The sequence below is a fragment of the Nomascus leucogenys genome, chromosome 9 (genome assembly GCF_006542625.1).
Source record: "Nomascus leucogenys isolate Asia chromosome 9, Asia_NLE_v1, whole genome shotgun sequence".
NCBI classification, from domain to species: Eukaryota; Metazoa; Chordata; class Mammalia; order Primates; family Hylobatidae; genus Nomascus; species Nomascus leucogenys.
In genome coordinates, this window is record NC_044389.1 from 70,639,251 (window position 1) to 70,662,378 (window position 23,128).

The 23,128-nt window shown below is 39.5% G+C and overlaps 1 pseudogene across 1 annotated transcript; it reads left to right on the forward strand.

The window, feature by feature from the left end:
• Positions 1-21,312: 21,312 nt before the first annotated feature.
• Positions 21,313-21,823, forward strand: LOC100582831 (annotated as a pseudogene). The gene has a single exon (XR_001113967.2). The product of XR_001113967.2 is annotated as a 60S ribosomal protein L32 pseudogene (transcript).
• The last annotated feature ends 1,305 nt before the right edge of the window (positions 21,824-23,128 follow it).

A 23,128-nucleotide genomic window follows, 5' to 3' on the forward strand; every position in this document is an offset into this window, starting at 1 on the left:
ATTTGAGTGGGGACACAGATCCAAATTCTAACAAGGATTTTAACAGTAGAAATGAAAAGCAAACCTAAACAACTAACAAAAAATAAATATTCCTTACAATCATTTATTCAATTTTATGAGAAGTCCATTAACATGATTATATATATCATCAGAGGCAATAATGGGAAATATGTGCAGGCCCACATCTTTCCAAAATGCATATTCTGTATTATCTGAATATTTCCCAGCAGACGCTAGAAAAAAATGAATGCTCCTCCCCAAAGCCAAGAGTGGTCAAGTGTCCATTTCTTCTTGGTTCTACTATTGCAAGAGGAAGAATTGTTTTCTTTTAGGAAAAAAAAAATTAGCTTCCTTCAAAGGCATTATAGAAAAAGGGAAAATAAGGTGGCCACGAATCTTATTCTGGTAAAGTGCACCTGCTTAGGTATCTTAAGTTAAGTCTTATTTTTGACACTCTTTCTTTACCTGAACTCCCCAATACCTACACACACAAAAAGAAACATATCTTTCTTCCATTGACACACACAAAAAACTTTACTCACAAAAGAAGCAGAATTATGTCTTTTTTTTTTTTTTAAGTAAATTGATCTCTGCAAGCCATCACTTCATTATGCCAGGAACTGGGTTTTACACCCTATCTTCTCATCTAGGAATTGATTTGTGTTTAAAGGAAAAATAAAGCAGGAACAGGGACATTTCCTTTTTCACGCTCATTTGAAAAAAACAAAAACAAAAAACTAATGGTGAGGTTCTGCCTGGCCTAAACGCTTTCCAAAGGAGACAGTAAGCTCCCACACAAAAAAGCTAATAACTTAAAATTTCCCCCTCTCTTGTCCTCATTTGGGCTTAAAATATTAGCATGTATTAATTTTAGTGTTCTGCCTGGCTATTAAATCACAAACCACACTGGCTGGTGAGAAACGAAGAAAGAAGAGAACCATTATTCACAGGCAAACCAGACAGTCCCACAAATAGCTCTATAAAAGTAAACTAAGTTATAATTTCTCTCTCCTTCATGAGTCAGAAGAGAAAGGTTCTAACTATCCAACTATGCAAGTTTAGGGTGGGAATTTTTAATTGGACAAGCAAGCAGAATTTACTTAGAGATAAGAGATTAGCAGAGAAAGTATGATTGGGTTGGTAAAGATTTGCCTACATTTTCTCTTCTGATAAGACGTTGTATAGAGGCCAGAGAGCCTGAGACCTGATCAGACTTCCAGATGTGTCTCCTGCCACACATGACTGCACAGCAGACAGTTACACTGTGTCATTCTACCATGTCACCGTGCCTTTCTTTCTGCCTTGTCCAACCCGTTTCCCTCCATCTGCTGTCTGTGACTTCTCCTTTCTTCCCTCAAAAATTCTCCACTCTCGGCCGGGTGCGGTGGCTCAAGCTTGTAATTCCAGCACTTTGGGAGGCCGAGGTGGGCGGATCACGAGGTCAGGAGATCGAGACCACAGTGAAATCCCATCTCTACCAAAAATACAAAAAATTAGCCGGGCGTGGTGGCAGGCGCCTGTAGTCCCAGCTACTCGGAGAGGCTGAGGCAGGAGAATGGCGTGAACCTGGGAGGCGGAGCTTGCAGTGTGCCGAGATTGCGCCACTGCACTCCAGCCTGGGTGACAGAGCGAGATTCTGTTTCAAAAAAAAAAAAGAAAAAAAATTCTCCACTCTCACCCTCCATTGGGCATCTCCCTCTCCAAAGCTCTCAAAACATTGCCCATTTCTATTGTATGGTCTACCCTCATTTGTCTTTCTTAGTGTTCGCTGGGCACATCTTCCAACTAGACTTCCGTAAGGTGTGTGAGAATGATGAACTTGTCCTTTCTTATCTTTCAGTTCTCTCATATGCTTTGAACATGAAATAAGTACACTACGTTTGTTAAATATTTTCTACTTGATGTTCTTTTGTTAGTCCATCCTTTTATTTCCACCCATCTCCCCATACACCATGGAATAAAGCCAGGAATAAAGCTGGAGTAAGGGAGATGAAATGTGAAGTTGCGTGTAGCAGGTGGAGGAAGGAGGGAAGGAGGAAAGCTCAGGGGAGAGGAACAAGGATACATGAAGACAGAAATGTACAGTCAGACTTCCCTGAACTTGAGCCCAGGAGGCAAAGAGATAGAAAACCCAGATAAATTTCATGACAGGATTGGGCATTTCCTAGAGCAGAAGGAATAATTGCCTGGCTTTCCAGGGAACAGTCAAGAAGAGATCAAGCTTCACAAAGAAACATAACATCCAAAAAGATGCTCCCCAGGATATAACAGAGACACAGTTGCATGCTGTGATTAGGCAGACAGTCAGATTAGCACTTGTTCTCCTCTCCAAGCTCTCAAGTGTGAGAGAGAAATCCAGAAACTCCAATGTGCCCCAGAGTAGGCACAGAAGAGAGCTGACCAAAAGGGTGGAAATCTTGCTGAGGGACAGCCATGGTGAATGAGGTCATAAAGCAGGCAGGCTGGATTAAGGCTGCATGGATGACATGGCAGAGTAGCGAGGGACCTACAATGCCAGCAACCCCAGGTAGGGTTAAGGCAGCAGGGAAGGACCACTAGGCCTGACCCAACCAAGAGAATAGGTCACAAATTCACCAGCTGCATATTTTGTCAGAGGTCAACAGGGCATTCAGCATCCACCAGAGGCCCCAGCAGAGAGTACAAGAGCAAAGGAATTTTCCTCTTGCTTTAACTAAGCAAGTTAGTGCTATAGTCAAGTTTAATTGATGCCTGCAGGACGAATCGCCAAAAAGGAGTAAAACTTGTTTCCAGTTACCAGGACAGAGATTCACAATTAAAAAAGATATGGGCAGTACAAGGGCCCCACACACTTTCAGTCCATGTACCAAACGAAGACAGAATTCACTCCAAGAGGCCACATACACCAGATCAAATCAGGGTCAATTTAAGTTCTTCATAATGCCACGTTTTGTTGTCACTTGTTTTCTGACCCAATACTTTGCCTAACTTGTGCTAACCTGCTCAGGGAAATTGTATCATATTCTCAGAGATGGAAAGGTCTTGTATAAACAGAAATAATTATTTATGGAAAAGAGTTATAAACTAAGAATACAACAGGTTCAAGGCTATGGCTTTTGCAGGCTGGAAAAAGTAGTCATACGTAGGTGAGTGTGTTCTCCCCCACCTTAAAGTAGGGCCCTCTTTATCCTTCCACCAAACCAAACAAAAACACACAGACAACAATTACTCTTTCAAGCATTAGCTCCCAAAAGGCAAATTTGGATGACAGTTTCATGGGTGACAGAAACACATATGCCACACAGAAAATAATAATAATAATAAAACCCACTAAATATTTCTATTTTCTTTCAAATTTCTTGTCAGATGCCAAGTTCAGCTTTCTTCCCCTGGCTCAATCCTTCCCCAAGACAGTCTTCAAAATTTCTTCTAGCAAAGTTCATATCTGTCCCTAAATTTGCAAACCACAATAGGAAAATAAAATCCTAAATTCTAAAATGAACCCAGTGGTAATTGAGCAAACATCTCTTGCTCTTTCATCATCAGGGTTCTCTTCCTCATGCCTCCACCCTAAGCAGAAGTCTTCATCCAAAAATAGTGGATTTATTCACAGGGGTACCTAATAAAAGTACATTAGATGCTGCCTATATATTTATCATTATGTCACATACACATAGTTGCAGAAATCTGGTTTATAACTTAGGTGTGGAATTTAAAACTAGTAAAGTAATTGTATATTCTCATGTGCCTCACTTTGTCTCCTGTCTAATGAGACATGAGACATAATGTTGCATGGATTCTCAATGGTCAGGCATATGTACTCATGTTAATATGCATTTTATGTTAATGCCATACTGAAAGACTAGGCACAATCATAGATGCTCAAGTATCACTGATACTATAGGCCCTTTTCCAGCTACAACCTTGATTGTTTTCATACACACATTCTTTCCATCCATATCACATTTTCATTTTTCTCCATTTTTTAAATATGTCACAATTTTTAAAATGTGATCCTGTACCTAGCAAGTGGTTTATTCTCTTATTGGTCTCCAAATCAGAGACGGGCAGATGAAATAACTTAGGTAATTTATGAGTATTCCCATCATTTTCTAATGTGAGATATTCTTAAAAGTGTCTGGCTTTTGCCCTCAAATAAAGCTAAATTGGAATAGCAGTTCTGCCACTTGTTAGTTTATTGATCTTGGATGAGTAAGAATCTCTCTGAGCCACAGTAAAATAATTAATAAAGCTTGTCATTACTTGGAAGAACAACATAACAATTGAGTACCTACCATAACGTTCGTGTGAAGATTTAATGAGATGATAAATTTAAGTTTCTCAGCCAGTACTTGGCACATAGCAAGTCAGTCTGTATAAGCTGTCTTAAGGCAGGCGCTGGGCTAAAACTTTAATGTCTGTTATTGAATTTAATCCAGACAATACCCCTAGGACCTGCATACTTTACTGTCTCCATTTTAGCCAATGAGGAAACTGAGGTCTAAAAAGGTTAAATCACTTGCCTAGGATCACACAGTTGAAAATAATGAAGGGGAAATTCAATGCCAATTCTGTTTAACTCCTTATCTGTGAGATGGGCATAATAATTCTTTCCCTACAGTACTGTTCTCAGGATTAAATGAGCTAATACTGTAACATGTAGCATGTAACAGTCACTCAATATGTTTTCATTTCCTTCCTGTTCTGCCCATGTGTAACTCCTGACTTACAATTTATCCCATCAAATTAAAAATTATTAATAACTAAGATCAGAGCAGAATTGAAGGAGACAGAGATACAAAAACTCCAAAAAATCAATGAATCCAGGAGCTGGTTTTTTGAAAAAATTAACAAAATAGATAGATCGCTATCCAGACTAATAAAGAAGAAAAGAAAAAAGAATCAAATAGACACAATAAAAAATGATAAAGGGGATATCACCACTGATCCCACAGAAATAAAAGCTACCGTCAGAGAATACTATAAACACCTCTATACAAATAAACTAGAAAATCTAGAAGAAATGGATAAGTTCCTGGACACATACAACCTCCCAATACTAAACTATCGGGGGAACCCAACCCCGATAATTCAATGTTATTTTATGTAGGTTCTTTTCTATTTTCCCAAGTGTCTGCCAGTCTGAGAAATAAAGAGAAAGAGCACAAAAGAGGGAAATTTTAAAGGTGGGTGTCCAGGGGAGACATCACATGTCGGCAGGTTCCGTGATGCCCCCCAAGCCACAAAACCACCAAGTTTTTAACAGTGATTTTCAAAGGGGAGGGAGTGTACGAATAGGGTGTGGGTTACAGAGATCATATGCTTCAGAAGGTAATAAAATATTACAAGGCAAATGGAGGCAGGGTGAGATCACAGGACCCGGGCAAAATTAAAATTGCTAATGAAGTTTCTGGTACGCATTGTCATGGATAACATCTTATCAGGAGACAGGGTTTGAGAGCAGACAACCGGTCTGACCAAAGCTTATTAGGCAGGAATTTCCTCATCCTAATAAGCCTGGGAGCGCTACGGGAGACCAGGGCTTATTTCATCCCTTATCGACAACCGTAAAAGACAGACATTCCCAGAGCGGCCATTTCGGAGACCTTCCCCTAGGAACGCATTCTCTTTCTCAGGGTTGTTCCTTGCTGAGAAAAAGAATTCAGCGATATTTCTCCTATTTGCTTTTGAAAGAGGAGAAATATGGTTCTGTTCTGCCTGGCTCTCAGGCAGCCAGACCTAATGGTTATCTCCCTTGTTCCCTGAACATCACTGTTATCCTGTTCTTTTTTCAAGGTGCCCAGATTCCATATTGTTTAAACAATTTGTGCAGTTAATGCAATCATCACAGGATCATGAGGCGACATACTTCCTCAGCTTACGAAAATGACGGGATTAAGAGATTAAAGACAGGCAGAGGAAATCACAAGAGTATTGATTGGGGAAGTGATAAATGTCCATGAAATCTTCACAATTTATGTTTGGAGATTGCAGTAAAGACAGGCATAAGAAATTATAAAAGTATTAATTTGGGGGAACTAATAAATGTCCATGAAATCTTCACAATTTTTGTTCTTCTGCCATGGCTTCAGCTGGTCCCTCCATTCGGGGTCCATGACTTCCCACAACACTAAACCAGGAAGAAGTCAAATACCTGAATAGACCAATAACAAGTTCTGAAATTGAGGCAGTAATTAATAGCCTACCAACCATAAAAAGCATGGGACCAGATGGATTCACAGCTGAATTCTACCAGTGGTACAAAGAGCTGGTACCATTCCTCCAGAAACGATTCCAAACAATTGAAAACGAGGGACACTTCCCTAACTTATTTTATGAAGCCAGCATCACCCTGATACCAAAGCCTAGCAGAGACACAACAAAAAAAGAAAACTTCAGGCCAATATCCCTGATGAATATTGATGTGAAAATCCTCAATACAATACTGGCAAACCAAATCCAGCAGTACATTAAAAAACTTATCCACCACAGTCAAGTCAGCTGCATCCCTAGGATACAAGGTTGGTTCAAGATATGCAAATTAATAAATGTAATCCATCACATAAACAGAAGCAAAGACAAAAACCACGTGACTTTCTCAATAGATGCAGAAAAGGCCTTTGATAAAATTCAACATCTCTTCAGGTTAAAAACTTTCAGTAAACTCGGTATTGATGGAACATATCTCAAAATAGTAAGAGCTATCTATGACAAACCCACAGCCAATATCATATTTAATTGGCAAAAGCTGGAAGCATTCCCTTTGAAAACCGGTACAAGACACAGATGCCCTCTCTCACCACTCCTATTCAACATAGTATTGGAAGTTCTGGCCAAGGCAATCAGGCAAGATAAATAAATAAAGAGTATTCAGATAGGAAGAAAGGAAGTGAAATTGTCTCTGTTTGCAGATGACATGATCCTATATTTGGAAAACCCCACCATCTGAGCCAAAAACTCCTTAAGCTGATAAGCAACTTCAGCAAAGTCTCAGGATACAAAATCAATGTGCAAAAATCAAAAGCATCCCTCACACCAACAATAAACAAGCAGAGAGCCAAATCATGTATAAACTCCTATTCACAATCACTACCAAGAAAATAAAATACCTAAGAATACAGCTAAGATGGGATGTGAAGGACCTCTTCAAGGAGAAATATGAACCACTGCTCAATAAAATAAGAGTGAACACAAACAAATGGAAAAACATTCCATCCTCATGAATAGGAAGAATGAATATTGTGAAAATGGCCATACTGCCCAAAGTAATTTATAGATTTGATGCTATTCCCATCAAACTACCATTGACATTCTTCACAGAATTAGAAAAGAACTACTTTAAATTTCATTTGGAATCAAAGAAGGTCATGTATAGCCAAGACAATCCTAACCAAAAAGAACAAAGCTGGAGGCATCATGCTACCTGACTTCAAACTATACTACAATAATCCAGTAACCGAAACAGTGTGGTACTGGCACCAAAACAGACAAAGACCAATAGAATGGAGCAGAGACCTCAGAAATAATACCACACATCTACAACCATCTAATCTTCAACAAACCTGACAAAAACAAGCAACAGGGAAAAGATCTCCTATTCAATAAATTGTGCTAGGAAAGCTGGCTAGCCATATGCAGAAAACTGAAACTGGACCCCTTCCTTACACTTTATACAAAAATTAACTCAAGATGGATTAAAGACTTAAATTAAAACCCAAAACCATAAAAACCCTAGAAGAAAACCTAGGCAATACCATTCAGGACATAGGCATGAGCAAGGACGTCATGTCTAAAACACCAAAAGCAATGGCAACAAAAGCCAAAATTGACAAATGTGTCTAATTAAACTAAAGAGCTTCTGCACAGCAAAAGAAATTATCATCAGAGTAAACAGGCAACCTACAGAATGGGAGAAGATTTTTGCAATCTACCCATCTGACAAAGGTCTAATATCCAAAATTTACAAGAAACTTAAACAAATTTACAAGAAAAAACAAACAACCACATCAAAATGTGGCCAAAGGATATGAAAAGACACTTCTCAAAAGAAGACATTTACATGGCCAACAAACATATGAAAAAAAGCTCAACATCACTGATCATTAGAGAAATGCAGATCAAAACCACAATGAAATACCATCTCATGCCAGTCAGAATGGCAATTATTAAAAAGTCAAGAAACAATAGATGCTGGCGGGGCTGTGGAGAAATAGGAACGCTTTTACACTGTTGGTGGGAATGTAAATTAGTTCAATCATTGTGGAAGACAGTATGGAGATTCCTCAAGTATCTAGAACCAGAAATATCATTTGATCCAGCAATCCCATTACTGGGTATATACCCAAAGGAATGTAAATCATTCTACTATTAAGACACATGCACACATATGTTTATTGCAGTGCTATTTACAATAGCAAAAACATGGAACCAACCCAAATGCCCATCAATGATAGACTGGATAAAGAAAATGTGGTACATATACACCATAGAATACTATGCAGCCATGAAAAGGAATGAGATCAAGTCCTTTGCAGGGACATGGACAAAGCTGGAAGCCATCATCCTCAGCAAATTAACACAGGAACAGAAAACCAAACACCACATATTCTCACTCATAAGTGGGAGTTGAACAATGAGAACACATGGACATAGGGAGGGGAACAACACATACCAGGGCCTGTCGGGGCTGGGGGGCAAGGGGAGGGAACTTAGATGATGGATGGGTCAATAGGCACAGCAAACCATCATGGCACATGTATACCTATGTAACAAACCTGCACATTCTGCACATGTATCCCAGAACTTAAAGTAAAATAAAAATAATAATAAATATATAAATAAAAATAAATATTAATGTTATTCCATAGTATTGTTACCTCCAAAAGGCTTTTCAATTTTGTGAAGGGATTTTTTAAAGTAGAACTATTCATAATTTCATATACAGCAAGTCAATATATATCCACCGCATTGCCATATTCTCAATACTCACCAAGATAAATGCAAACCCCAAAGTTTACCATTTACTCATTATCATATTAGACATTCAGTTGGTAATCCAAGTAGCAGTTTACTCAAATTAAACACACTAAGCAAGTCAAGATAGGAATATCAAGATTAAATTATTATTTAGAATTACTTTTAAAGGGCTTGTTTTTTCCTTTTAAACCATTCTAAAATTAACACATTTTCACTCTCCCCCAGCATCCAGACAATTCTCAGCCTATTAAGTTCTTTTTTCCTGAAGTATTTTTCTGTCCTGAGCTCAATCCTGTGTCCTATTCTTAAGTCTGTAATGGTTTCCAGTTACCTATTAAACTACTTAGAAAATCTTTCATCTGACATTCAAAGTCAACTACGATCTTAATCAAAATCCATTTTTCTGCCTTAATCTCTCTCCCTGGTATGTGTTCTACCCTATACCAACTATTCTCCAAAAACACTCATTGGCTGTCTTTACTCATAGGATTCTCTGTCTGGCTTACACCAGCTTGTTTAGAAAAGTATGTACTCATTTCAGAACCGTAAATTGCCATATACATAATTCTGTGAGAAAATCAGCTTGCTTTCCAGTTACACATTCATAAGCATTCATATGGTCTAATTACTACAAACCCTTTGTATGCTCTGCATATAAATCGCCAATTAGCTTCCAGTTTAAAAAAATTAGTCCCTTGTGATTTTATGTGAAAATGGGTGACTCACAGCGACCTGACTGATTTTCATTCATAAGAAACAGTGGCATTGGTGTAGGAGAATGAAAACAGGGAAGGTATGTTGAAATTCTGAGAGGAAGAGAGCCACCCTCCGCTGTGTGAGGCAACTTACACTTCACGCCCAGGGGAAGTTGACTCATTTCCTCCCCTCTCCTCAATTACCCCTGAAGCCTTCTCCTCTTTCTTCACCTCTCGCTGAAGCCGCCACTCTTGCCACTGATTCAGTGAATCACAGAGAGGTCACCCAACCAACCAGGAAGAAAATCTGAGTTAGAATAGGAGACGAAGAAATAAATATGTTCTCTTTTTTCAATTAGAGAAAAATAAAAGGAAATTCTCCAGTGGGAAGATCCTATAATTATTAATAGAATTGATGGAACTATACAGTAATTTTTTTAAAAATCTTCTTATTCAGGTATATGTACACGATGCACTGCATGGTGTACAAATCATAATATGCAACTCAATGAATTTTTACATATCTGCATAGGTATACTTGTATCTATGTGTGTGTGTTGTGTGTATGAAAACCATGTAATCCCACCACCATCAAAAGATAGAACACAGCCAACATCCAGAACACTCATGTTCCTTCCCAGTCAATATGTGCCATCTGTCCTCACGGAGGTAATTGTTCTGCCTTCTCTAGCCATACATTTGTTTCCCCTGAAACGAATCTTGTTTCTTGACCTTCTCGTCATTGGACTGTAGCACCTACTTTTTTTGTGTCTGGCTTCTTTCCCTCGGTCTTATATTTGTGGAACCCATTCCTATTGTTGTGCATAGCAGCAGTTTGTTCTTTTTTTATCACTATATAATTTTTCTATTCTCTGGATTTTATGAAAAAAGCTGCTATTATGAATGAGACGCCATAAACATTCTTGCATGTCTTTTGGTTGATTTACAAAAACTATGCAACAACCTTTTACCTAATCTTTCTACTTCTGCTTCTTTGCTTCCACCTGGCTTTCGCACCACCATCCCAGGAATCTCCCTCAGTCAGCTGGAACCCCAGCCCTGCACAGAGCTCAATGGGTCCCTCACTGTCAGTGGGGCGCATTATGACTCCAAACGAGACTTTCAAGACCCTACGTGATTTGGCCACATCCCACCTCTCCAGGCTTATTTCTTGTCTAATTTCAACATTTATCACCCTCCACAGTCTCCAGTCAAAATACATAGCTCACAATTCTCCACACATGCCCCAAATGTTTGTTTGTGAACATACCAATCCCTCCCTACCCAGAAAGTATTTTCCCACCAATTATAAATATGTGAATTTTTTAAAAAGTGTTTACCTCAGATAATTTTAAAGACATGTTCCTGACATGACTTTAAGGAAAGGTTATTAAAAAAAAAACATAAATGACTTAAATGGAATTTTCCACTCAATTTGGAAGAAACTAGCACCATATACCTGGAACAATTTTGCTCATAGGTTAAGCTTAGGGGCTTTGAGGAATGCTGACTCTGCTACTTCCTAGCTGTGTGACTTTGGTTAGAATATTTCACTTTTTTTAGCCTTAGTTTTCTCATCTGAAAAATTGAAGCAGAAACCTCCCTCACAAGATAGTTACAAATAATAGATAAAATATTGCATACAAACTACTTAAAATAGTGACATGCACAAAAGAAACATATAATAAATAGTATGTATCATTATTAACAAAGAAGTGATACATCTTAGAGGCTAAGAGTAAAAACCCAGGAACCAGATCACCTGGATTCAAATCCCAGTTCCTAGCTTACTAGCTTCCACTTACTAGCTGGATGACTTGGGCACATTGCTAACCAATCTGTGCCACAGTTTCCTCGCCTATAAATGGTGGCTAGAATAGTACCTTCTTCAGAGAGAGTCACAGGGAATAAAAGAATTAACCTGTAAGCACTGGATCTGACAAAGTGAGGGAAACATAATTCTCAGCTACTTATAGCACTGCTATTATTATATATCAACAACTACTATTACCAGTATGTTTAAGAGAATACTATCTTTCTTTTAGATTTGAAGTTTTGATAGACAAAGACTCAAGGTTATTAACCTAGAGATCTTTCATTGACACATTATTCCAAATACACTTTGGAAATAAGTGTATATTCCAAATATACACTCTATAAAGGCAGAATGGTGGACCCAGAGGTACTTTTACTGTGGTATGATCAGTAACACATGACAACAGTGTCACAGACTCACACGACAGAGCTACCAACATCCAGGGTGAATTCATTTTTTTTTTTTTTTTTTTTTTGAGACGGAGTCTCACTCTGTGCCAGGCTGGAGTGCAGTGGCACATCTCGGCTCACTGCAAGCTCCGCCTCCCGGGTTCACGCCATTCTCCTGCCTCAGCCTCCCCGAGTAGCTGGGACTACAGGCGCCCGCCACCATGCCCGGCTAATTTTTTTTATTTTTAATAGAGACAGGGTTTCACCGTGGTCTCGATCTCCTGACCTTGTGATCCGCCCGCCTCGGCCTCCCAAAGTGCTGGGATTACAAGCGTGAGCCACCACGCCCGGCCACATCCAAGGTGAATTCATATTGTGAAACGGGCATCTTTGAGCATCCTTGTTTCTCACTGACTAGAAGGGTTCTCCACTGGGCAATGGACAGAAGGTGGTGCTTAGTAATTCACATTGACACCATCTGTGTGTCCTAAGACCCCTTATCAACTTCATCTTTAGGACCTGATCACCTGAGGAAAGCAGGGCTCCCTAACACTAGCTTCTAAGCTGTACCAGGGTAATCCATACTTTCCGAAGACAAGTAACAAGTTATAAAAACAATAGGAGAGTAAGGCTGGAGTTCAGTGTCTATGGTTAATAAAATAATTCCTTATTTTATTATTTTATTTCTATTTCACAGATAAATAAACTGAAGCAAGATAAAGTTAAGTAAGTTGTCTATGGCCAAATAACTCAGAAGAAGCAAAAGACAGGGTATAAATGCACAAACTTGAATCCATAGCCTAAGTAATTCCCACACAAAGAGCAAACCTTTTCCTTTTTTTGGTTGGTGGGGATTTCTTACTAGTAACTTCCAACAGATAAAACCCAGTGGAAAAATAAGTTCAGATAAAGAAATTCCTCATATCATTTTAGAGTCCAGTAAAACTAAAAGGTGGGCCAGGTACAATGGCTCTTGCCTGCAATCCCAGCACTTTGGTAGGCCGAAGCAGGTGGATTGCTTGAGCCCAGGAGTTTCAGACCAGCCTGGGCAACGTGACAAAACCCTGTCTCTACAAAAAATACAAAAATTAGCCAAGTGTGATGGCACGCACCTGTATTCCCAGCTACTTGGGAGGCTGAGGTGGGAGAATTGCTTGAGCCCACGAGATTGTGGCTTCAGTGAGCTGAGGTCATGCCACTGCACTCCAGCCTGGGCAACAGAGTGAGACCCTGTCTCAAAACCAAAAATATAAATAAATAAATAAATAAATAAATAAAGGGGGTCAGCTACCTCAGGAGCTATCCTTTCTGTGGACCTCTCTGAGGTACATTTTGTTGACCAATAAGAAATGGAGAGTGAGGGGCCAGGCGTGGTGGCTCACGCCTGTAATCCCAGCACTTTGGGAGGCCGAGGTGGGCAGATCACGAGGTCAGGAGATCGAGACCATTCTGGCTAACATAGTGAAACCCCGTCTCTACTAAAAATACAAAAAATTAGCCGGGCATGGTGGCAGGCGCCTGTAGTCCCAGCTACTCCGGAGGCTGAGGCAGGAGAATGGCGTGAACCCGGGAGGCAGAGCTTGCAGTGAGCCGAGATCACGCCACTGCACTCCAGCCTAGGGGACAGAGCGAGACTCTGTCTTAAAAAAAAAGAAAAAAAAAAGAAAAGAAATGGAGAGTGACAGAGAGGGTACAGGAGGAGCTTTTGCCCTGATTTCCATGGAAGCTTAATTTTCTGACAGGAAGAAACAGAATGGACATGTTTAAGGGTAGAGGCTTTGGGGATCACTGAAGTCTGTAGGTAATTTGCAGGTAGTTTTATGATTCTGCTGTCTCAAATGTGCCTTTAGAATGTTTCAAGTTTCCATCACTCCCCTCCGTTCCCCTACTTGACCCAATTTTTTACTTCTTCTGAACCGTTTTTATTAACATATTCAAAAATTCTGAGTTGAGTTGCTGAAGAGAAAAATTTTGAAACAGGCTCATTTTGCAGGAAGATAACACCTGTATTTTACTTTAGTGTTGGAAGCTTTCTCAATAAGCCCTGCTAAGACTTAAAAATGTTAAAACTTCCATTTTAAACTTCTAAGGCACTATATTTATTCATAACCTCAATCATCACTTGAAGCATTAATCTGCTTAATGGATACCATGTTAAAAATTAGAAAGAGCTCACGATTGTCTCGTTGGAAACACTAATACTAACAGAAAAGGGGAAAGACAACTAAACAGAAAAACCACAAACTACTTCCAAAGTGGTACTGTGTTCAAGAAAAGTGGAGACAGCGTTTTGCCTAGTGGTGAGTGAAGTCAGTTAAGGGCAAGCTTTTTTCAATCAGTCACTTGTCGGTGGAGATGGCCTCATTACCATCTTTCCTTTGGTGGGAAGTGCTTCATGGAGGGAAGTAGAGTTTAGGGAAGGAAAGGAGGAGACAGAAGAATCTATTCAAGGGATAGAAGTGTTACCTAGAAAAAAAGCTTCAAAAAATAGGGGACAAGTATTATTTTGTAGAAAGGGAACTCTAAGATTGCTTCAGAAGACAAACAAGTTGGACCCACTTTAGTGGGCACATCACCTCTCTATGGGATCTCATTCCTCCTGTGTTCACGGCTCCTAGTTCAGGGCATTAGCCCTTTTAAGATATGGGCATTTTCTGAGTAAGTTAAATCACTTTCATTGTCCATTGTTGCATAATTCATTCCTGAATTACCAGACTACTCTGTGTTTAATATCAAAGGTGACTATTTCAGGGTATATTAAAATCTCTCCCCAGGATTATCATTTTGTATATCAGTTGTATATCAGTTGTATACATGTAGGCAACTCCTGCTGTATTATTTTCTGTTATTAAATTCAGTTTTCTGCACTGAATCACTCTCTCCACAACAATTTCAAGTTCATTGAAGCCAAAGAGCAACAATTGTGCTTCTTTGTTTAATCTTCATAGTACCTGCTCTATGCACATAACACACAATACATCTTGGTAGAATAGATTTACTTCCTTCAGTGTTTATTTCCTTCGATGGAAACCCCATGTTTTCCATTTTAATTTATAAATGTTGCTGTGTTTCATATTTCAAGTGATTGCTCTGAAGAGCAGACTAAACCAAAATGCATGAATTTAACAAGAGAGGGAGTTCAGGACATAAAAATAAAGCCATCCTTCTTGCTTTTAGTTCATATATTAAATCTTGTGATTGTGTAACTGGGGCGTATGTAGTATGGAAAATACCTCAAGTTCCTTTTGCAAAGATACTTTTTCCCGCTGAGGAAAGAAGATATGTAGAATAATTCCAAAACAGAGAAATTGAAATCTACTAGAATCGGGTATTCATTATTGCAAAATGTTCACTATCTCTTCAGAATGTTCTGCTGTATAGAGATTACCAGAAAGTATAGACTCTGAGCTATAAATATCCTCAAAAAACCATGGAGCATCTGCTTTTAATTTGTGCCTGGGTGGCTTATACATCAGACAGGAAAACATGCTTGGTTTTAGGAGGTTTGAACAGATGCCATGGAGTAAGTGCCCATTTCCCAGAGTTTGTTGTCATTTTGGTTAGTGAACTCCACCTACCAAAACAAAAATGATCCCTGTGTCTCAGAGGCTCCCCTTTAAAGAAATAGAAAGAAGAGCAACCTTTTTTCCCAGCTCTTCCATGCAGATATGTTTAAGCCAATGATTTATAAAACACTTTCAACATTTTGTTTGTGCATACTGTACAGTCTTAATTTTGGTCTTAATTAAACCTTATTTTTGTCTCCTTGCCCTGTATTGATGACTGTTGCATTCTAGATCTTTGTCTGTTTGTTTAACTTCACACAATACCCATTAAGCTGATAAATATTCCATTCGATCATTTTTATGAGTAAATGTAATGTCTTAACAGCTTGAGGTTTAGTTGAATCTTAAATCTGGGCAGCAGTTATCACTGTGTAAGAAAAATTGGGTCAAATTAGAAATTTGCAGAGCTTCTCCTAGTCTTTTCACCTTCCAGTTCTGCCTGATGTACTATGTCTTCCCACATTTACACTTTGTGCATGCAGTGAAGAGACCAGGTTGTTGAATCAAGGGATTCTCTTTGTTTTCCTCATGAGGAAAATGAACTTCACAAAATGAGCTTGCTGAAACTCCCAAATCTCATGAGGTAAAATCTTTCATGATTGATTCTCTGCAGGTATCGAATTTGTTTTCTTGTTGAAAAGCAGGTTAACAAATAATTAGGTGCAACAATTTCTCAACATGGAGCTTATGTGGAAGAAATCTTTCTAAAAAATAACTGTGGTTTATGTTTCCTGTCTGAGGTATGCCTTACATTAATTCCACAAAATATTTAGCTTTTCCTAGCTCAGATCTTGAACAGCTCTCCCAAGACTTTGACCCTCTTTAACTCCTTATTACCAAAGAACATTCTTTTATCTTGGGCTCTGGGATGGTATTTATTTGTTGATTAACTATAGTTGGCTGGTATTGATTGAAGACTCATTATATCATGTGTTGAGTAGGTTTAAATGGACAGAAAATACAAAAGGTGCACAATAATCCCATTCCTCAGAAATCACTGTCATATGGTTGATTACCAAGACAAAACTGAAACCCATGGCACAACTCTAGGATGAGTAGAATTGATGAAAAAATCAAAATCTTCCATAGGAGTTCAGAGAACCTATTCACGTGAACTGGAGCAGTCAACATGAGTCTTGGGAGAGTTTAGACTTGATCTGGACCTTAAAGTATGGAGAGATTTGAGTGGGTAAAAGGAGGTCAAAAGATATTTGCTTCAGATGTGAAAGTAAAGACCAAAAAAATGAGATGTTGTTTCTGAGAAACAGTGAGAGACAGGGCTGAAGAGATGAGGTGAGGGCTTGCTTTTTCAGGTTCCTGAGAACTGTCCATATGAAAGCTCTTTTGTTGCCTTAATTTTAGCCTCTTGACTCTTGCTGAAGGACCCCCAAATTTTTTCACTAGGGCACGAAACTAGGACCCTTAATAGCCTGCATGAAAAAGTAAAGTCTAGAGAATTTAAGTTCCCTAGACAGTTACTGGAGAAAATAATATATTTTGGAAATGTGTTAGTGCCTTGGCTCCTTATCTAATCTTTCAGGTATACAGTTTTTTGTTGTTGTTGTCTTTTGTGTGTGTTTTTTTTTTTTTGAGACAGAGTCTTGCTGTCACCCCCTCAGGCTGGAGTGCACTGGTGTGATCTCGGCTCACTGCAACCTCTGCCTCCTGGGTTCAAGCAATTCTCCTGCCTCAGCCTCCTGAGTAGCTGGGACTAGAGGAGCATGCCACCACACTCGGCTAATTTTTGTATTTTTAGTAGGAACAGGGTTTTGCCATGCTGGCCAGGCTGGTCTCGAACTCCTGGCCTCAAGTGATCCACCTGCCTTGGCCTCCCAAGGTGCTGGGATTACAGGCATGAACTACCATGCCTGGCCTCAGGTATACTACTTATTTAAAAAAACAAAGCTCCATCTGCATCATTAGTGATGACTGTCAACCTCTATTTCAGATATGAAGAACAATAGCACAGATGTAGGAGATATGGCTATAAAGTCACAGAAGTGATTCTTCTCTTAAATACAGCAAAATGTCTAGCTTTCAATGGTGTTGACATCTTCAAAGTAGAATCCTTGAAAGGCTATGTGATTATTCCAATGATGCATCCATTCTTCAAGTCAGTTTTAGGATCCTTTTTTTAAAACTGCTCTGGAAAACCGCAGCAGAGCTCTTAGAGTATCTTCCCTAGAGGCAAATCTTCCATCCTCGCCTACTGATCTCTGCATCGACACCTGCCTGCCTTGCATGCAGACTCTCTCCAGCCTAAATTGAGGCATCTTCCTTTATTGTGTCCCTGCCTCTCCTCTGTCCTTGTCTTATCTTTCGCTTTTGTCCCTACCCCTGCAATCAGACAATGCAAGACAAGGCAGAGGACATGTGGCTTGAATCTGAGGAGACAAACTAAATTATGAGGCAAGAAGTCGACAATGCAGTGAAATAGAGAGAGGTCAGAGATGCAAGAGAATTAAAAAGATATCATATAAACAACAATCACAGCCAAAAATACTGTGAGGATGGGGTAGCTAGGACATTGTAGGAAATGGAAGGAACATATCGAGTCACAATGGGAACTCAGCATGGACACTAGAATTTGTAAGCTAAAATTACAAACTAAACACAATAACAATTATTGGTATGTCCATTGACTTCCAGTTTATCAGGCCAATTTCTATTCACTTTCTCAAAAGTCAGCTTATCTCTGCAAAACCCTTTTCTAATCTTTTGGGATGCAGAATTGGAGAACAAGCAGAATACTGCAGAACCCGAGAGGCAAGAGGAATGGAAGGGCCTAGCAAGAGAGGGGGAATTGCAGTTGGCAAATGAGAATCTATAATTACGTGTCAAAGAGTATAAGGTGTGAAAGAACAGGGATCCCAGAAGTATTCCAGAAGGGCCATAAGTATTCACTTTAATGCATTTCAAATTATACAATGAACAAATTGATTAACTTTTCAAATATGTTTGGTTAAGAACTGTGCTCCTTGGACAGAACACCGAACTGAGACTGGACCACACACGACAGCTTCAGTGAGGTTACGTGATCAGATGCAACTGCTGCATTGCACTAGGCCTGTAGGCTAAGAGGTACTCACAGACGCTTTCCCACAGGGCAGGAATGCAAGTGGTGCTATTGCTGGCCAGGCATGGAAAGGAGCACTCAGTCCATTTTCCAGTCTACGAGAGCAGACTGCTGACCACCAGTGTGCAAAACAATCAGTCCCCCAGATGCCTTGAGCATTTTGGAGTCTACGGAATTCCCAGGGCAACCCTAGAGCTAGAGACTATAGTATCAATGGCATGAGGCATGTTTTCTCTTGTGAACTCACCTCAACCTCAAAGGAAGAAACACACACACATATATGCCTGCTTTTCTAAGGCTCTCATTGTGCTTATCCCAAACCACCTCTTCTGTTCATAGGAAAAGCAGGGAATTTATTTACTGTATGTTGCAGGCCTGGAGATGAAGAGCACTCTTAGACTTTTCACTAGAACACATTTTTCTCATTTTGTTCCTGAGTTTCACATCATCTGTCATGAACAAGAGGTATAACCATATAGCAATAAGATTTTATTTTACTAACACATCATAATATAGAAGTGCAAGTAAATGTTTTATTTCCAGAGGATAACCATGGGTGATTTTACCTTTAATCACAATATGCTGACCCTGCCTAATTGTTTCTGAAACAACTTTTGGAAGTAACATTCAGAGCTATTATATAAGCATACCAGAAAGTGCCATTTTATAGTGATACCTCATTAGTTATATTTGGTTACAGTGACTTTTAGCCTTTTTTTTTCTTTGGAGACAGAGTCTCATGCTGTTGCCTAGACTGGAGTGCAGTGGCACCTTCTCAGCTCACTGCAACCTCTGTCTCCCGTGTTCAAGTGATTCTCATGCCTCAGCCTCCCAAGTAGCTGAGATTGCAAGCATGCACCACCATGCGCAGCTAATTTTTGTATTTTCAGTAGAGATGGGGTTTCACCATGTTGGCCAGCCTGGCCTTGAACTCCTGGCCTCAAGTGATCCTCTGGCCTTGGCCTCCCAAAGTACTGGGATTACAGGCATAAGCCACTATGCCTGGCATTTTAGCCATTTTTATATCAAATTAAATATTTAATTTAAATATTATGAATATAAAAACTTGCCATCAAAGAGGATATTCAAAGAATGAGAAACAGCTTTGACTGCAATTGAAAAGAGAAGTTTCAGCCATGTTTTAAACACTATTAACCTAATTTAAATGAATGCATAGTCTTCCCTACAGACTGATTCAAAGGGGAAAGTCATCATTTTAAAGGTCTGCATTTTGGCTCATTGCAGCCTTGACCTCCTGGACTCAGGTGATTCTCCAGCCTCAGCCTCCCGAGTAGCTGGGACTACAGGTGCATACCACCACAGCAGCTAATTCTTGTATTTTTTGTTGAGATAAGGTTTGCCATGTTCCCCAGACCGGTCTTGAACTCCTGGGCTCAAGTGAGCTGCCTGCCTCATTCTTCCAAAATGCCGGGAAGGACCAGCCACTGTGCCTGGTCCTTTTGGAGAATGCTGATGCTGGCTTTATTTTTTAAATGCCAAGATGAAACAATCTCCCGAGTGAGTTTTATACAGAAACACAAGCAATATAGCACTTTGCAATCAGACAGAATTTTTTATTCCCAGATGTTCATAACATTTAAAGATGGTTATCAAGTAATTGATGCAAAATGTTTGTTGAGAAGTTTTTATTCCAAAGAATAAAACTGTGCTTAAGAGCTTTATTCGGTGTCAAAGCATGTTGGTGGCAGAATGCAAACAGGTAACCTGATTCTCAAATTGAAATATATCCCTGTGCCCTTTTCCTTTAATATGACAAAGTGCCTGTAGACCCACAGGGATTTGTTTACAATTATTTTTTCTCACAATTATTTATCTATAACATCTCCCTTGTGAGGACATTTACAAGATAGTTGGCCGAGAGAGAATAGAGATTAAAACATAATGCTCAAAAAATAAAATAGAAAATGTAATATTATAAATAACTAATATTCTCATAGGCTGTTAATCTCATTCTGAGAAAATAAAAATATCTTTACTTCAGAAAAAAGAAAAACGAACTTTTAAATATGGCACAATATTATTTTTAAAAAGAATTAGATTGAAATACTGCCATATATTGTGATGGAAAAATGTGAAGGTTTTAAATGAAGAGTAAAACCAAATTTGATTCTTCTCTTCTGCCCTCTCCCATCCTCTTTGCCTCTGTTCCTTCCTCTCACAACCACTGATGCCTGGGACACCCACTGGCACAGGGATACAGCCAGGAACAAGTCGCACATGGTCCTTAACATCTTGACACCTTCAAAATTGCAGGAAAGACATATTAGATAACTAGCTGCAAATGTAAGGTGTATAGTGAAATGGAAATATAGTACTTTTTACACAAATGACCATAAGTAATCTTAGTTTAAGTGATTATTAAGATTGTCAGTCTCTGCACCTTACATAAAAAATAAAATCCCATCTCTATTCTGTGATGGCATCTCATGGCTGCCAGTCATATCTAGAAAATTTCCACCAGGTATGAATACAGCAATGATAGGCTCTACTGGCATGATTGCCAGTTCTGTTTACCAAAAATTTTCACTATTTTTCAATGTTTATTTGTTTAACAGCCAAACTGATTCTTTTCCTGTCCTAAACAGAAATATTTAAACTTTGCTAACTTTCTTTGAATTTGGAACTGTCAACATATGCTTTTATTCTAAAATATTTCAAGTCAAAAAAAAAAAAAAACGTGGTAGGATGAGGTGCTGGTATACAGTCTGTGATCCCCCATATGAGTGTGCTAGAGCTGTCACCAAAAGTGCCACAAATTGGATAACGACTAAACAACAGAAATATCTGTCTCACTCTTCCTCGGCGCTGCCTACGAAGGTGGCAGCCATCTCCTCCTCGGCATCATGGCCGCCCTCAGACCCCTTGTGAAGCCCAAGATCGTCAAAAAGAGAACCAAGAAGTTCGTCCAGCACCAGTCAGACCGATATGTCAAAATTAAGCGTAACTGGCGGAAACCCAGAGGCATTGACAACAGGGTTCGTAGAAGATTCAAGGGCCAGATCTTGATGCCCAACAGTGGTTATGGAAGCAACAAAAAAACAAAGCACATGCTGCCCAGTAGCTTCCGGAAGTTCCTGGTCCACAACGTCAAGGAGCTGGAAGTGCTGCTGATGTGCAACAAATCTTACTGTGCCGAGATCGCTCACAATGTTTCCTCCAAGAACCGCAAAGCCATTGTGGAAAGAGCTGCCCAACTGGCCGTCAGAGTCACCAACCCCAATGCCAGGCTGCGCAGCGAAGAAAATGAGTAGACAGCTTGTGTGCACATTTTCTGTTTAAATAAATGTAAAAACTGCCATCTGGCATCTTCCTTCAAAAAAAAAAAAAGAAAAAGAAAAAAGAAATATCTCTCAATTCTGGAGGCTAGAAGTCCAAACTCAAGGGTCGGCGGCGTCATACTCCCTCAGAAACCTGCAGAGGAAGCATCTTCCCCTGGCTTTTCCTAGACTCCAGTGGTTCTCTGGCAATGTTTGGTGCCCCTTGGCTTAGAGGTGCATCATTCCCATCCTCCAAGTTCACAGACCATCTTCCCTCTGTGCATCAGGCTCTGTGTCCAAATTTCTCCTTTTTACAAAGACACTAGTCATATTAGATTAGGGCCATTCCTAGTGACCTCATTTTACATTGATTACCTCTGGGTAAAGACTCTATTTCCATGCCGGGTGCGGTGGCTCACGCCTGTAATCCCAGCACTTTGGGATGCTGAGGCGGGTGGATCACCTGAGATTGGGAGTTTGAGACCAGCCTGACCATCATGGAGAAACCCTGTCTCTACTAAAAATACAAAATTAGCCAGGTGTGGTGGGTATGCCTGTAATCCCAGCTACTTGGGAGGCTAAGGCAGGAGAATTGCTTGGACCCTGGAGGTAGAGGTTGCAGTGAGCCAAAATCGTGCCATTGCACTCCAGCCTGGGCAAGAAGAGCAAAACTCCCGTCTCAAAACAAAAAACAAGACCCTATTTCCAAAAAACGGCACCTTCTGCAATACTTCAACCATCAATTCTACCTCTAACAGCCCCAAGCAAAAAGACACATTCTTTATTGACACTTGTATGAAAGAGCTACTTACCGAACCACTCCACCCTGTACTTATAAATCATCTTTAAGGAAAGCTATGCATTATCTTATCTATTGCTATAGTTTTTTTCTGTGGTTCATGGGGAAAGTCCTAAAGAGATGAAAGAAAAATTCTTGGTCAAATTTTTCTTTAATGTGTGGAAATTTTTATCACTTTGAAAAGAACCTGACAGTGGAAAATTCATAAAGGAGCCTTGGTATGTCACCAAACTGGATTTTTATTCTCATCATGACCAAAGGTGTGCCTTATGCCTTTATATCCAAGTGACTTCAGCAACTAGATGTGATGAGAAAGACATGATAAGGCATTGGGAAATGTAAAGTCAGCTCTACTATGAGGAAGAACAATAGTAAATGGTTGAATTCAACAAATATTTATTAAACACAACTATGTGCAGATCCTGTACTAGGTTGTGAGAACACAAAGTTGAATGTAACGTGGTCCTGGTTTTCAGAAGCTTATCTCCCTAAATGAAGAAATAAGATAAATACAAAAATATCTATAATACAGGATATTTTTATTCCAGTGGAGG